The 15,063-nt window shown below is 43.8% G+C and overlaps 5 non-coding genes across 5 annotated transcripts; all 5 read left to right on the top strand.

The window, feature by feature from the left end:
* Window positions 1-93: 93 nt before the first annotated feature.
* Window positions 94-204, top strand: TRNAL-CAA (transfer RNA leucine (anticodon CAA)). Its single transcript has 2 exons — window positions 94-131; window positions 159-204. It is a non-coding gene; the product is annotated as a tRNA-Leu (tRNA).
* Window positions 205-1,554: 1,350 nt separating this feature from the next.
* Window positions 1,555-1,665, top strand: TRNAL-CAA (transfer RNA leucine (anticodon CAA)). The gene is made up of 2 exons: window positions 1,555-1,592; window positions 1,620-1,665. It is a non-coding gene; the product is annotated as a tRNA-Leu (tRNA).
* Window positions 1,666-2,999: 1,334 nt separating this feature from the next.
* TRNAL-CAA (transfer RNA leucine (anticodon CAA)) lies at window positions 3,000-3,110 on the top strand. Its single transcript has 2 exons — window positions 3,000-3,037; window positions 3,065-3,110. It is a non-coding gene; the product is annotated as a tRNA-Leu (tRNA).
* Window positions 3,111-4,457: 1,347 nt separating this feature from the next.
* On the top strand, window positions 4,458-4,568 carry TRNAL-CAA (transfer RNA leucine (anticodon CAA)). The gene is made up of 2 exons: window positions 4,458-4,495; window positions 4,523-4,568. It is a non-coding gene; the product is annotated as a tRNA-Leu (tRNA).
* Window positions 4,569-5,895: 1,327 nt separating this feature from the next.
* Window positions 5,896-6,006, top strand: TRNAL-CAA (transfer RNA leucine (anticodon CAA)). Its single transcript has 2 exons — window positions 5,896-5,933; window positions 5,961-6,006. It is a non-coding gene; the product is annotated as a tRNA-Leu (tRNA).
* Window positions 6,007-15,063: the final 9,057 nt, after the last annotated feature.

Below are 15,063 nucleotides of genomic sequence, written 5' to 3'. Positions count from 1 at the left end.
CAATGATCGTATTCAGTAACTCTCTTTCCGCCTCTCACAGACCAGGGGTGCGTAGTCAATCAGTCACTTCTACTGAGCACAAGACTCCAAGTTGTCAGGATGGCCGAGTGGTCTAAGGCGCCAGACTCAAGCTTGATATCTTCCCATGTCAGTGGGTGTTCTGGTCTCTGTATGGAGGCGTGGGTTCAAATCCCACTTCTGACATGTTCTTTTGTTACTCTTTCAAATGTTCTTATACCGTTTATATCCTATACATCCTCATGCCCTCTGATTTTTTGGGGAGGGTTCTTAGTGGTGGCGGCGGGTGGAGGATCCTTTGGTTACAGAGAAAATGGATTTATAGAAAGTGGGCATTTCTTGTCTTCGAAGATGGCCACCAAGCTACTTTCTCTTGGCGAGTCAATCACTAATGGCGACGGCTTTGGTCAGCATTGTTGACTGACTTTTTGGGTGTGACCTGTGACATCAGCACTGCCATTTAGCAGGTAATCTGCAGTCAGGAGGACATCCTGCATGAGATATACACCCAGGACTGTGTGACCTTATCCCTAATAAGCGATAGTCAGGAGGTCATCCTACATTAGATAACAAAATAGGATTGTCTGAGCCTGTCATAGAGCTTTGCACTTTAGGGAGTAAAGTGTTCCTAAACTGAGTTAACCAGTCAAACTGGTTCCAGTGTGACCAATGCCTCACACTTCTCTCTTTTACAATCAATTCAAAATGCTGCTGCTCTTCTGATGTGTATCTACTTCTGGTCTCCTGAAACATCTCGAAAAAGAGAAAAAAGACAGTGCACCGCCAAAGTGGGTCCCAAGCAAATGTATTGTAAAAAATCTTCTTTATTTAATCTATCTAAAAGTGGAGGTTAACACCCTCCTACGCGTTTCGTGTGAACATACACTTTATCAAGGAGTATTGCATTCAATTATTTATAAATGTAAATAAAGAGGTTGGGGGCCACAGGTGAAGCCCTTGAGGGCCGTTTGTTGCCCACCAATGACAAAGTGTAAGCTTGTCATGACAGGGTCTCACTTTGCCTCACGTTGTCGATTTCTTGTTGCTCTTATTTCCATTGTTAGTACTTTATTATCCTTGTGTTGTAATTTTTTTAAGCGCTGCATAAACAGTTGGCGCAATAGAAATAAAAATATACGTACACACTGCTTCTACTTCCTATCATTGGAATGCCCTTACTTGTACTTACCTGTATACCTCTATCTGGGGATGACCTTGGCTGAGTTTTTTTTTGTGATATCCTTTCATAAATGAAGCATTAAAACACAGAGACTCACCATTTCACTCAAAGATACATTCTGCCATTCACTCACTCACTGAATCACTCACCTGTATGCACTCAGAATGCTATTGAGTGACATCCTGCCATGAAACCATTCACTCAGCCTTCTGGACATTTACCCATTCTCTCACAGGCACCCAGTCAATCACTCACATACAATACAATGATCGTATTCAGTAACTCTCTTTCCGCCTCTCACAGACCAGGGGTGTGTAGTCAATCAGTCACTTCTACTGAGCACACGACTCCAAGTTGTCAGGATGGCCGAGTGGTCTAAGGCGCCAGACTCAAGCTTGATATCTTCCCATGTCAGTGGGTGTTCTGGTCTCTGTATGGAGGCGTGGGTTCAAATCCCACTTCTGACATGTTCTTTTGTTACTCTTTCAAATGTTCTTATACCGTTTATATCCTATACATCCTCATGCCCTCTGATTTTTTGGGGAGGGTTCTTAGTGGTGGCGGCGGGTGGAGGATCCTTTGGTTACAGAGAAAATGGATTTATAGAAAGTGGGCATTTCCTGTCTTCGAAGATGGCCACCAAGCTACTTTCTCTTGGCGAGTCAATCACTAATGGCGACGGCTTTGGTCAGCATTGCTGACTGACTTTTTGGGTGTGACCTGTGACATCAGCACTGCCATTTAGCAGGTAATCTGCAGTCAGGAGGACATCCTGCATTAGATATACACCCAGGAATGTGTGACCTTATCCCTAATAAGCGATAATCAGGAGGTCATCCTACATTAGATAACAAACTAGGATTGTCTGAGCCTGTCATAGAGCTTTGCACTTTAGGGAGTAAAGTGTTCCTAAACTGAGTTAACCAGTCAAACTGGTTCCAGTGTGACCAATGCCTCACACTTCTCTCTTTTACAATCAATTCAAAATGCTGCTGCTCTTCTGATGTGTATCTACTTCTGGTCTCCTGAAACATCTCGAAAAAGAGGAAAAAAACAGCGCACCACCAAAGTGGGTCCCAAGCAAATGTATTGTAAAAAATCTTCTTTATTTAATCTATCTAAAAGTGGAGGTTAACACCCTCCTACGCATTTCGTGTGAACATACACTTTATCAAGGAGAATTGCATTCAATTATTTATAAATGTAAATAAAGAGGTTGGGGGCCACTGGTGAAGCCCTTGAGGGCCGTTTGTTGCCCACCAATGACAAAGTGTAAGCTTGTCATGGCAGGGTCTCCATTTGCCTCACGTTGTCGATTTCTTGTTGCTCTTATTTCCATTGTTAGTACTTTATTATCCTTGTGTTGTAATTTTTTTAAGCGCTGCATAAACAGTTGGCGCAATAGAAATAAAAATATACGTACACACTGCTTCTACTTCCTATCATTGGAATGCCCTTACTTGTACTTACCTGTATACCTCTATCTGGGGATGACCTTGGCTGAGTTTTTTTTTGTGATATCCTTTCATAAATGAAGCATTAAAACACAGAGACTCACTATTTCACTCACTCACTGAATCACTGAATCACTCACCTGTATGCACTCAGAATGCTATTGAGTGACATCCTGCCATGAAACCATTCACTCAGCCTTCTGGACATTTACCCATTCTCTCACAGGCACCCAGTCAATCACTCACATACAATACAATGATCGTATTCAGTAACTCTCTTTCCGCCTCTCACAGACCAGGGGTGCGTAGTCAATCAGTCACTTCTACTGAGCACAAGACTCCAAGTTGTCAGGATGGCCGAGTGGTCTAAGGCGCCAGACTCAAGCTTGATATCTTCCCATGTCAGTGGGTGTTCTGGTCTCTGTATGGAGGCGTGGGTTCAAATCCCACTTCTGACAGGTTCTTTTGTTACTCTTTCAAATGTTCTTATACCGTTTATATCCTATACATCCTCATGCCCTCTGATTTTTTGGGGAGGGTTCTTAGTGGCGGCTGGTGGAGGATCCTTTTGTTACAGAGAAAATGGATTTATAGAAAGTGGGCATTTCTTGTCTTCGAAGATGGCCACCAAGCTACTTTCTCTTGGCGAGTCAATCACTAATGGCGACGACTTTGGTCAGCATTGTTGACTGACTTTTTGGGTGTGACCTGTGACATCAGCACTGCCATTTAGCAGGTAATCTGCAGTCAGGAGGACATCCTGCATTAGATATACACCCAGGACTGTGTGACCTTATCCCTAATAAGCGATAGTCAGGAGGTCATCCTACATTAGATACCAAAATAGGATTGTCTGAGCCTGTCATAGAGCTTTGCACTTTAGGGAGTAAAGTGTTCCTAAACTGAGTTAACCAGTCAAACTGGTTCCAGTGTGACCAATGCCTCACACTTCTCTCTTTTACAATCAATTCAAAATGCTGCTGCTCTTCTGATGTGTATCTACTTCTGGTCTCCTGAAACATCTCGAAAAAGAGAAAAAAAACAGCGCACCGCCAAAGTGGGTCCCAAGCAAATGTATTGTAAAAAATCTTCTTTATTTAATCTATCTAAAAGTGGAGGTTAACACCCTTCTACGCGTTTCGTGTGAACATACACTTTATCAAGGAGTATTGCATTCAATTATTTATAAATGTAAATAAAGAGGTTGGGGGCCACAGGTGAAGCCCTTGAGGGCCGTTTGTTGCCCACCAATGACAAAGTGTAAGCTTGTCATGACAGGGTCTCCCTTTGCCTCACGTTGTCGATTTCTTGTTGCTCTTATTTCCATTGTTAGTACTTTATTATCCTTGTGTTGTAATTTTTTTAAGCGCTGCATAAACAGTTGGCGCAATAGAAATAAAAATATACGTACACACTGCTTCTACTTCCTATCATTGGAATGCCCTTACTTGTACTTACCTGTATACCTCTATCTGGGGATGACCTTGGCTGAGTTTTTTTTTGTGATATCCTTTCATAAATGAAGCATTAAAACACAGAGACTCACTATTTCACTCAAAGATACATTCTGCCATTCACTCACTCACTGAATCACTCACCTGTATGCACTCAAAATGCTATTGAGTGACATCCTGCCATGAAACCATTCACGCAGCCTTCTGGACATTTACCCATTCTCTCACAGGTACCCAGTCAATCACTCACATACAATACAATGATCGTATTCTGTAACTCTCTTTCCGCCTCTCACAGACCAGGGGTGCGTAGTCAATCAGTCACTTCTACTGAGCACATGACTCCAAGTTGTCAGGATGGCCGAGTGGTCTAAGGCGCCAGACTCAAGCTTGATATCTTCCCATGTCAGTGGGTGTTCTGGTCTCTGTATGGAGGCGTGGGTTCAAATCCCACTTCTGACATGTTCTTTTGTTACTCTTTCAAATGTTCTTATACCGTTTATATCCTATACATCCTCATGCCCTCTGATTTTTTGGGGAGGGTTCTTAGTGGTGGCGGCGGGTGGAGGATCCTTTGGTTACAGAGAAAATGGATTTATAGAAAGTGGGCATTTCCTGTCTTCGAAGATGGCCACCAAGCTACTTTCTCTTGGCGAGTCAATCAATAATGGCGACGGCTTTGGTCAGCATTGCTGACTGACTTTTTGGGTGTGACCTGTGACATCAGCACTGCCATTTAGCAGGTAATCTGCAGTCAGGAGGACATCCTGCATTAGATATACACCCAGGAATGTGTGACCTTATCCCTAATAAGCGATAATCAGGAGGTCATCCTACATTAGATAACAAAATAGGATTGTCTGAGCCTGTCATAGAGCTTTGCACTTTAGGGAGTAAAGTGTTCCTAAACTGAGTTAACCAGTCAAACTGGTTCCAGTGTGACCAATGCCTCACACTTCTCTCTTTTACAATCAATTCAAAATGCTGCTGCTCTTCTGATGTGTATCTACTTCTGGTCTCCTGAAACATCTCGAAAAAGAGGGGAAAAAAAGCGCACCGCCAAAGTGGGTCCCAAGCAAATGTATTGTAAAAAATCTTCTTTATTTAATCTATCTAAAAGTGGAGGTTAACACCCTCCTACGCATTTCGTGTGAACATACACTTTATCAAGGAGTATTGCATTCAATTATTTATAAATGTAAATAAAGAGGTTGGGGGCCACAGGTGAAGCCCTTGAGGGCCGTTTGTTGCCCACCAATGACAAAGTGTAAGCTTGTCATGACAGGGTCTCACTTTGCCTCACGTTGTCGATTTCTTGTTGCTCTTATTTCCATTGTTAGTACTTTATTATCCTTGTGTTGTAATTTTTTTAAGCGCTGCATAAACAGTTGGCGCAATAGAAATAAAAATATACGTACACACTGCTTCTACTTCCTATCATTGGAATGCCCTTACTTGTACTTACCTGTATACCTCTATCTGGGGATGACCTTGGCTGAGTTTTTTTTTTGTGATATCCTTTCATAAATGAAGCATTAAAACACAGAGACTCACTATTTCACTCACTCACTGAATCACTCACCTGTATGCACTCAGAATGCTATTGAGTGACATCCTGCCATGAAACCATTCACTCAGCCTTCTGGACATTTACCCATTCTCTCACAGGCACCCAGTCAATCACTCACATACAATACAATGATCGTATTCAGTAACTCTCTTTCCGCCTCTCACAGACCAGGGGTGTGTAGTCAATCAGTCACTTCTACTGAGCACAAGACTCCAAGTTGTCAGGATGGCCGAGTGGTCTAAGGCGCCAGACTCAAGCTTGATATCTTCCCATGTCAGTGGGTGTTCTGGTCTCTGTATGGAGGCGTGGGTTCAAATCCCACTTCTGACATGTTCTTTTGTTACTCTTTCAAATGTTCTTATACCGTTTATATCCTATACACACTCATGCCCTCTGATTTTTTGGGGAGGGTTCTTAGTGGCGGCGGGTGGAGGATCCTTTGGTTACAGAGAAAATGGATTTATAGAAAGTGGGCATTTCTTGTCTTCGAAGATGGCCACCAAGCTACTTTCTCTTGGCGAGTCAATCACTAATGGCGACGGCTTTGGTCAGCATTGCTGACTGACTTTTTGGGTGTGACCTGTGACATCAGCACTGCCATTTAGCAGGTAATCTGCAGTCAGGAGGACATCCTGCATTAGATATACACCCAGGACTGTGTGACCTTATCCCTAATAAGCGATAGTCAGGAGGTCATCCTACATTAGATAACAAAATAGGATTGTCTGAGCCTGTCATAGAGCTTTGCACTTTAGGGAGTAAAGTGTTCCTAAACTGAGTTAACCAGTCAAACTGGTTCCAGTGTGACCAATGCCTCACACTTCTCTCTTTTACAATCAATTCAAAATGCTGCTGCTCTTCTGATGTGTATCTACTTCTGGTCTCCTGAAACATCTCGAAAAAGAGAAAAAAAACAGCGCACCGCCAAAGTGGGTCCCAAGCAAATGTATTGTAAAAAATCTTATTTATTTAATCTATCTAAAAGTGGAGGTTAACACCCTCCTACGCGTTTCGTGTGAACATACACTTTATCAAGGAGTATTGCATTCAATTATTTATAAATGTAAATAAAGAGGTTGGGGGCCACAGGTGAAGCCCTTGAGGGCCGTTTGTTGCCCACCAATGACAAAGTGTAAGCTTGTCATGACAGGGTCTCCCTTTGCCTCACGTTGTCGATTTCTTGTTGCTCTTATTTCCATTGTTAGTACTTTATTATCCTTGTGTTGTAATTTTTTTAAGCGCTGCATAAACAGTTGGCGCAATAGAAATAAAAATATACGTACACACTGCTTCTACTTCCTATCATTGGAATGCCCTTACTTGTACTTACCTGTATACCTCTATCTGGGGATGACCTTGGCTGAGGTTTTTTTTGTGATATCCTTTCATAAATGAAGCATTAAAATACAGAGACTCACTATTTCACTCAAAGATACATTCTGCCATTCACTCACTCACTGAATCACTCACCTGTATACACTCAGCCTGCTATTGAGCAACATCCTGCCATGGAACCATTCACTCAGCCTTCTGGACATTTACCCATTCTATCACAGGCACCCAGTCAATCACTCACATACAATACAATGATCGTATTCAGTAACTCTCTTTCCGCCTCTCACAGACCAAGAGCACGTAGTCAATCAGTAAAGGTGTTAAAGAAAGTATGTGGTTATTACAATATGAATGGTTATCCTCTTGAACAAACGAGAAGGATTTTGGTGGCTGTGGGATTTATTCTCCAGATCCCTTTGAAAATGGTAAAACCAGAACTAAAAAGAAGGTTATATGTGGCCTAAAAGATGCTCAGGGTTTTTGTGTAACTATAGAAAGATAAAAATGCAGAAAAGCACACACCTCATAGAGAGAATGAGTCTAATAAATAACATACTTGTAGTCAGTGACTTGAACCCAAGGTCACAAGGAGCCAACATCAGGAATTTTACCAGGTTCCCCTGCTGCAAACTCAGTGCCCGTGTCTTTACTCACTGAGCCACTGCATCAGCAGCAACCACTATACCTTCTGATCCTTATGCACAATGATCTTGTAAGTGCATTTTTAACTCTTGTGCCAAGTAAAGCCTTTAATACTGCACTATGAGGGGTGCGCTTTTCTGCTTTTTTATCTTTCTATATGTAACGGGTATTCCTTCTATCCCAAGCACAGATATAGTGTGTGTGGGTGGAACCCTATGTGTTACCAGGTGTGGTGCATATACCTGTAGGTTCACAAGAAGCCTGAGCCTCCGCTTGTTGGGAACCTGGGGTTAGTCCTTTGGCTCGATCTGGTTTACAGCGCCTCCACCTGTGTAGGGTTCTAGGAATGTAGAAGGTTGCCTACACAGGAGCCACATATACAATAAGTACATACACAGAGATGTATATAACCAGTTTATATATATGCAGAAATAATCACACACTTAGCAGTAACCACTATGTACGTTATAATACTACTTCCCCTAGGGGATAACTCCACAACCATATGTAACGGTTTTTCTGGACCCTCCTGACCCACCCAATCTCAGATTGGCCCCTGTGGTCTAACCGGTCCCCATTACATGGTCGTGTCTGGTGGTGCACCTGTTGGCTACAGGACTCCTGAGTCTCCCGCATGATGGTGTTATGGGGAATGTCAGCAAGACAGGCAGCTGATGTAGTGTGCTAGAGTCCTACCTAAATACAGTGCAGCGCCTCCACCTCATCAGGATCTCTGCGTCCGCAAGGAGATGGTTCTGATGAGGAACTCCTCTGTGGTGCCTTCCTCTGTGGAGTAACTTCACACTCACACATGGGGGTTCTTTCGAATAAGGGCATCTTTATTGATGGTTCAGGCAGACTGTCCCTCGCAGCAAACAGCTGAGCCGCTCATCTTGTACAGCACTCTCCTTCAGAAGAATCTGCCCTCCCAATGGAGTTGGATCACCTCTCCCCTCAGGGAGATCACCCCCTGTGCAGGTCCCTGGACACAGTGCAGGCACTTTGTTGTGCCTGTCAGCCTTTCTGCTGTAGCCTCAAACGGCTTAACACTTGAACTTGAACATACTCCTTGAACACTCAGTCAAGACAAGGACACACACTAACTTTTGGCAGTGCTGTGTCTTATATAACAAAGGGAATAGCTCCACCTCCTGTGTCACTAACAATGGACACAAGGTATGTTACCACTCCCCTGATGTACATATGACACCTCACCAGGGTGTGAGGGCAAACCTCCATGATTGATGCTGGCAATCCTGTATCCTTACCAGGTTTACTGCCAGAATGAGAGAGAACTGTATACCACTTTTAAACATGGCTACACATATAACGCAGTCCAAAGTGTCTTTCACTCCACTAGGAGTGTACCTTACACCCACCACCGTGTACCCCCACACCGTGTCCACAGTTAACCCTTTTGTCCCGTGGTCAGCGCTGCCACTATGTGAGAGTATAGATATATATTTAGGTAATTCGTTGGTGCCCTTATAAAGTTACCTGCCGAGTGCTCTTGCACTCGGGCCTGCAAGCAACTTCGAAAAGGATCTGCCGCTTGTTGGTTCCGTCTGCAATCCGGTCCTTCCTTGCACGAGGGTCCGCCATGGGCGATCCCACCCAGGACATAGTCTCTGTCTCTTTGGGCATAGGCTTGAGCCCAAGTCTCTTCTCGGGGAGCGCAGCGTCCGCTGGATCCCTAACTATCACTGATACTAATGTGACAGGGTCCCTAACCTAGGGCCTGTCCCTGTAGCACCACAAGCTGTGAGGGGCTCAGGACCTAACTGGGGCCTAGGGGGCTGCTGGCCTAATGCAGTGGGTCACAGACCCCTGCACTCACCTCCTTCCCCTAGCTCTTCCTGGTCCTGACTGTCTGTGTCCCGCACGCACGAAATATATCTATCCCCTGCAAGCAGGGAGCTCCTATAGCCCTATTGGCTCCCTGGCGTCATGGGGTCGCTCCTGAGGCTCATGGGACTTGTAGTCCCATTCCAAGAGCCTCCCTGGTAGGCTAGTGTTCGCGCTCTTGCTGCTCGCATATGCGCAACTGTCCGGGCCGCCTAAGCTCTCACTGCGCATGCGCAACCTTTTTAAAGATGGCGGCACCCTGCACGGGAGCCGCCGGGAACCTCCGTAGCGCTGAAGCGCTCCCTGTCTTGCCCCCATCCTCCAGAAGTGCCGGCGGGTCTATCGAGTGACCCCCGGCAGCAGAGGTAACGAGGGGGGGAGGGGTCGCGGGGCAGAAAAGACGCAGAGGGGTCTGGTTACATATAGTTTACTTGTGGTACGCCTGGGTTGCTTCCAGTTGAAGATAGCAGCACCCTCAAGATTGGACTCTTAAATCTCTATGGTTTTTGTTCATTCATATTTATATGTGTATTAACTGTGGAATTGATTTTGTTTGTACAGGTTGTTTTTTAAAGCTGTACTCACCACATAGGTTATTGAGCGCCCCCATTTGACTATTGTTTTCTTTTTTTTATAGAGGACCTAATATCAATATTGAATTAATTTTAATTATACTATTATACTATTATAAACTATTTAATCATCAGCTATTTTCAGATATTTATTTTTGTGTAACTAGTAAAGATGAGATGCTTAATGTAGTCACTGAATACTATAGTGGTAAAGTGAAATAAGGCGCAAAGAAATAAAAAGTGAACACTAATAATAAGTGACTAATCAAAATCTTAAATAGGTGATAATGTGATAAAATTTAAATGAATACAGCTTCACCCCCTGCTCTGGAACCCACTGGAAGGGGTAGTCTTCACTCTTCCCCCACAGTAACAGCAAAACACACAAAATCCACGGGGAGCATGGGGAGGAAACAAAAATAAATTTAAGTGCAGCAAAAAAAAGGCAACGTGGAAAAAAGCCTTCAAATGACTTGGCTCTAATGAATTAACTACTTACAAGATGTAAGAGTCAAATAGGCAGGGTTGACTCAAACAGTCACAGGTAAGTGGATGATGCAGTTGTCATCAGAGTGGATCGGGTCCCCAGGAGGAAGGCTTTTTTCCACGTTGCCTTTTTTTGCTGCACTTATATTTATTTTTGTTTCCTCCCCATGCTCCACGTGGATCTTGTGTGTTTTGCTGTCACTGAATACTATGCAGAGGTTTTTTTTAGCAAAAAAAAACCTATTGATCCTGTAGAAATGGGCTATTATCTGGGTTCTATTAATGTCCCATGAGTTTCTGAGGATGACCTGATAGGCTTGGACTCCCCAATCACAGCAAGGGACGTGTCTAACGCAATTAAGACCCTCTCAGGTAACAAAACCCCCGGGGCAGATGGAATCACTGCTGAATTTTATAAAGTTTTCCGTGAGATTTTAGCTGAAATATTGGCAAACGTTTATAATGCTTCTCTGGGAGGGATAGGTCTCTCTCACTCTCAGCGTGAATCCCTGATAACCTTATTATATAAGAAAGCGGATCCGAAAGAATTAAAAAGTTGGCGGCCAATAGCCTTACTAAACAATGATTATAAAATCTTAGCGAAGATCCTTATAAATCGGATGAGAAACATCGCTGAGAAGGTGATAACGAGTTCCCAATCCTGTGCCATTAAGGGAAGGAACATCGCTAATAACTTAATTAACATCAGGGAGATGTTTGAGATGGGCAGGAATGGAGGTCTATCAGGTTACCTGTTACATCTTGACCAGGCCAAAGCCTTCGATAGGGTGGATCATGACTATCTTTTTAAAACTCTGGAAAGATTTGGTTTCCCAGATACATTTGTGGAGAAACTGGCTCTGCTGTATGAAGGAGCTTATGGAAGACCGGTCATTAATGGCTGGGTGGGGGAATCTTTTCCCATAAAGTCAGGTGTTAGACAGGGCTGCCCGCTGAGCCCCCTGTTATACAGTACATCTTCTCCATAGACCGCTTTTTTTTGTTTCAAATTTTTTTATTAGGCATTTATAACATTTCACAGCAATTCAAATATTGACAATATTTTGGCCTAATACAGGTTTTTCTCACTTTATCTAGAGAGGGGGGAAAGTCTCAATGTCCCCCTGACCCTTTGGGGTCTACCGGGGTGGCGCGAGTGTGGAAACAGAAAAGGGAAGAGAGAGTGGGAGGGGGGAGAGAGGTTGGGAGGTGTGGGGGGGTAGGTGGGGGGCATTGTTCCCCTTCTCCTTGGAGTCCACAGCTTGGGCCTTTGTTTTATCCTGGTGATTCCTTCTACTATTATGGGGCATTTCGGCGCAGGAGAGCCATTTGTGTTAGCCATGGGTCCCATATGTTATTGAAGGAGGTAGTGGACCTTTTCAGAAAGGTTGACAGTCTCTCCATTTCCATCACCTCTTGCACCCTTTTTATTATTGTTTGTTTAGAGGGGGGAGACACTTTCTTCCAGGCGGCTGCCACCGCACATCTAGCCGCAGTGAGAATGAAGGAGACTAATTTGCCTGTTGGTCGGTCCAGTGTCTCTAAGGGTCTGGCCAGCAGGTAGGTCAGCGGGTCATTGGGTATTGTGAGGTCTGTGACCTCTCTTATTAAATTTTGTGTAGTTTCCCAGTACTTCTGAATTTCCAGACATGTCCACCAAATATGGGCCATGTCCCCCTTTTGACCGCAGCCTCTCCAGCATAGATCGGAAGCCAGGGGGTAGATTTGATTTATTCGGACTGGGGTAAGATACCAGCGAAACAGTATTTTGTATATGTTTTCTTTGATTGTGGTACATATAGAAGTTCCTGAGGCAGTTTCCCATATAATTTCCCAATCCGGTCTATAATTATATCCAATTCAGCTGCCCAATGTAGCATGTAATCGTGTGTGGGGGCTTCTATGGCCCTCTCCAGTTCTGTACAAATTTGCGTTATGAGACCTTTCTGGCGGTCTGTTTCTCTACAGAGCCGTTCAAAACCAGTGAGAGGGGGAAATTCCAACGTTGGGGATAAAGTTTGGATGAAGTGTCGAATTTGTAGGTACTTGAAAACGTTCAGCCCTACTATTTCATATTTAGTTTGTAAGTTTTGGTAACTCAGGAACTCCCCGAAGCTCAAGAAGTCGGAAACCGCTCTAATATTTTTTGTTTTGAATTGATCGAATTGTCTGGGTTCACAGCCAGGTGGGAATTTCGGATTGTTATGAATTGGCGTAAGTTGGGAATGAGGTGTTGTGAGCTTAAATTTGAATTTGCATTTCGGCCAGGTCTCCCATGTGTGTCTCATCGGGCCTAATTTGAATTTGCTATTCTGCATGTCCTCCCTACTCAGGGATCAAAGGCAGGCCTTTCAGTGAAGGCGTCCCGGCATATTGTGTTTCTATATCTAGCCAACAGTATTGGTTTGGGTTAGCATTCCAGACTACCACCTGTCGCAGTTGGGCGGCCAGGTAGTATCTTGTGATGTCTGGGACTCCCATTCCTCCTCTCCCCCTTGAGGCCAAGAGAACTGTTCTGGAAACTCTAGGTTTTTTTCCCTGCCAAATAAAGTGGAAGATTAGCTTTTGGATGTTTTTCAATTCCGAGCCAGGGATGTGGACCGGGAGAGTCTGGAAGTAGTATAATAATCTAGGGAGTATATTCATTTTAACCGAGATCATTCTCCAGATCCATGATATCTGGTATCCTCCCCATTTCTCTAAATCTTGTTTGATTTTATGGAACAAGGTCGGATAGTTGTGTTGATATAGGGATTGGTAGGTCCTCGATATCTTAACTCCCAAATATTTGATACAGGAGGAACTCCAACGGTAATTAAAGTTTAGTTTGAGGAGTTTCACCTCTGGCTCTGGCAGGCTTAGGTTCAGGGCTTCCGATTTATCGTTGTTTATTTTATATCCTGAGATTTTTCCAAAATCCCGGAGTTCTTTTTGAAGGTTGGGTAGGGAGATTTGGGGTTTGGAAAGGGTTAAAATGACATCATCTGCGAATAGGGATATTTTATGCTGCCTGTGTCCAATTTCTATTCCCTGGATGTCTATATTGAGTCGTATTGCCGATGCCAGTGGTTCTATTGTTAGCGCAAAGAGGAGAGGAGATAAGGGGCATCCCTGCCGAGTTCCATTTGTGATCTCGAATCTCTGGTTATTGCCCCCTGGTAATTTTACCGTTGCTGACGGGTTTTGGTATAGTCTACGGACCCCCTCTAGGTATGCGTCCTTAAAGCCAAATTTGCGCATAGTATGGTCCAGGAATTGCCAGTTTATTCTATCGAACGCCTTCTCTGCGTCTAGACTTAAAAGTAGTGCTTTGGTGCCTGTGAGGTGGACATGATCAATAATATTGATTATCTTCCGTTTGTTGTCTGAGGCTTGCCTGCCCGTGACAAATCCTACTTGATCGATATTGATTAGCCTCGGTAATTCTTGCCAGAATTTTACTATATAACTTGAGATCACTGTTGAGAAGGGAGATTGGACGGTAGCTTCCACATTGCATCGGATCTCTGCCTTCCTTATGTATAATAGCCAGGCTGGCCAGAGACATTGTTGGGGGGATTTGGTTCCCTTCCATAAAGTGGTTGAATGTTTTTAAGAGATGCGTGGATAGAGTAGGCAAGAATCTCTTATAGTAGACATTGGTGAAACCGTCAGGGCCAGGAGACTTAGTGATCTTTAATGATTTGACCGCCTTTTCCAGCTCCTCTTTTGAGATCTCAGCGTTGAGGACTGTGTTTTCCTCCTCCGTTAATGTGGGGAGTTGGCATTTATCTAAATATTGTGTTATAAGTTCTGTTGCTATCGGTTCAGGTCGGCCGTTCTTAGATCTTAAATTATAGAGTTCTGTATAGTATTTTGTGAATTCCGCTGCAATTTTGCTGTCACTATATTGTATCTCACCAGACCTACTCTTGATCGCCGTTATTTGGGATCTTTTTTGTACCCCTCTCAGTTTACTGGCCAAGAGTCTGTCGGCCTTGTTACCCTTGTCATAATATTGTTGATTGGTCCATTTGAGGGCCTTTTTAACATCCTCCAGCTGGGTTTGCCTACGTTTTGTTCTAGCTGTTAGCAATGTTTAGTATATCTTTTTTGAGGGGTTAGCCTTATGGGCTTGTTCTATTGTTTTTATGCTATCTGTGAGCTCTTTGATTAGCGCTTGGCGGGCTTTTTTCCTGTGGGATGCGATGGAAATAAATTTCCCTCTGATGGCTGCCTTATGGGCTTCCCATAGGATTGCTGGAGAGGAGACTGTTCCTGTGTTGAAAAAGAAATAGTCCTTAAGTGAGGATCTGATTTCTCTTTCTATCTCAGGATGATTTAGTAGTGAGTCATTCAGTCTCCAGGAGTAGTTTGTTGTTTTTTCGAAGGGGATTGACAGTGTCAGGGTGATCGGGGCGTGGTCGGACCATGTGATTGAGCCAATGTCTGATTCAATGGCTGCCGCCATCACATTTTTGGTGTTCAGAAAGTGGTATATTCGAGAGTAGGTCTGGTGAGGTGCTGA

The sequence above is a fragment of the Ascaphus truei genome, unplaced genomic scaffold (genome assembly GCF_040206685.1).
Source record: "Ascaphus truei isolate aAscTru1 unplaced genomic scaffold, aAscTru1.hap1 HAP1_SCAFFOLD_541, whole genome shotgun sequence".
In the NCBI taxonomy this organism is placed as follows: domain Eukaryota; kingdom Metazoa; phylum Chordata; class Amphibia; order Anura; family Ascaphidae; genus Ascaphus; species Ascaphus truei.
Note: the sequence above shows the minus strand (reverse complement) of the source record. Positions and strands in the feature narration are given on the sequence as shown.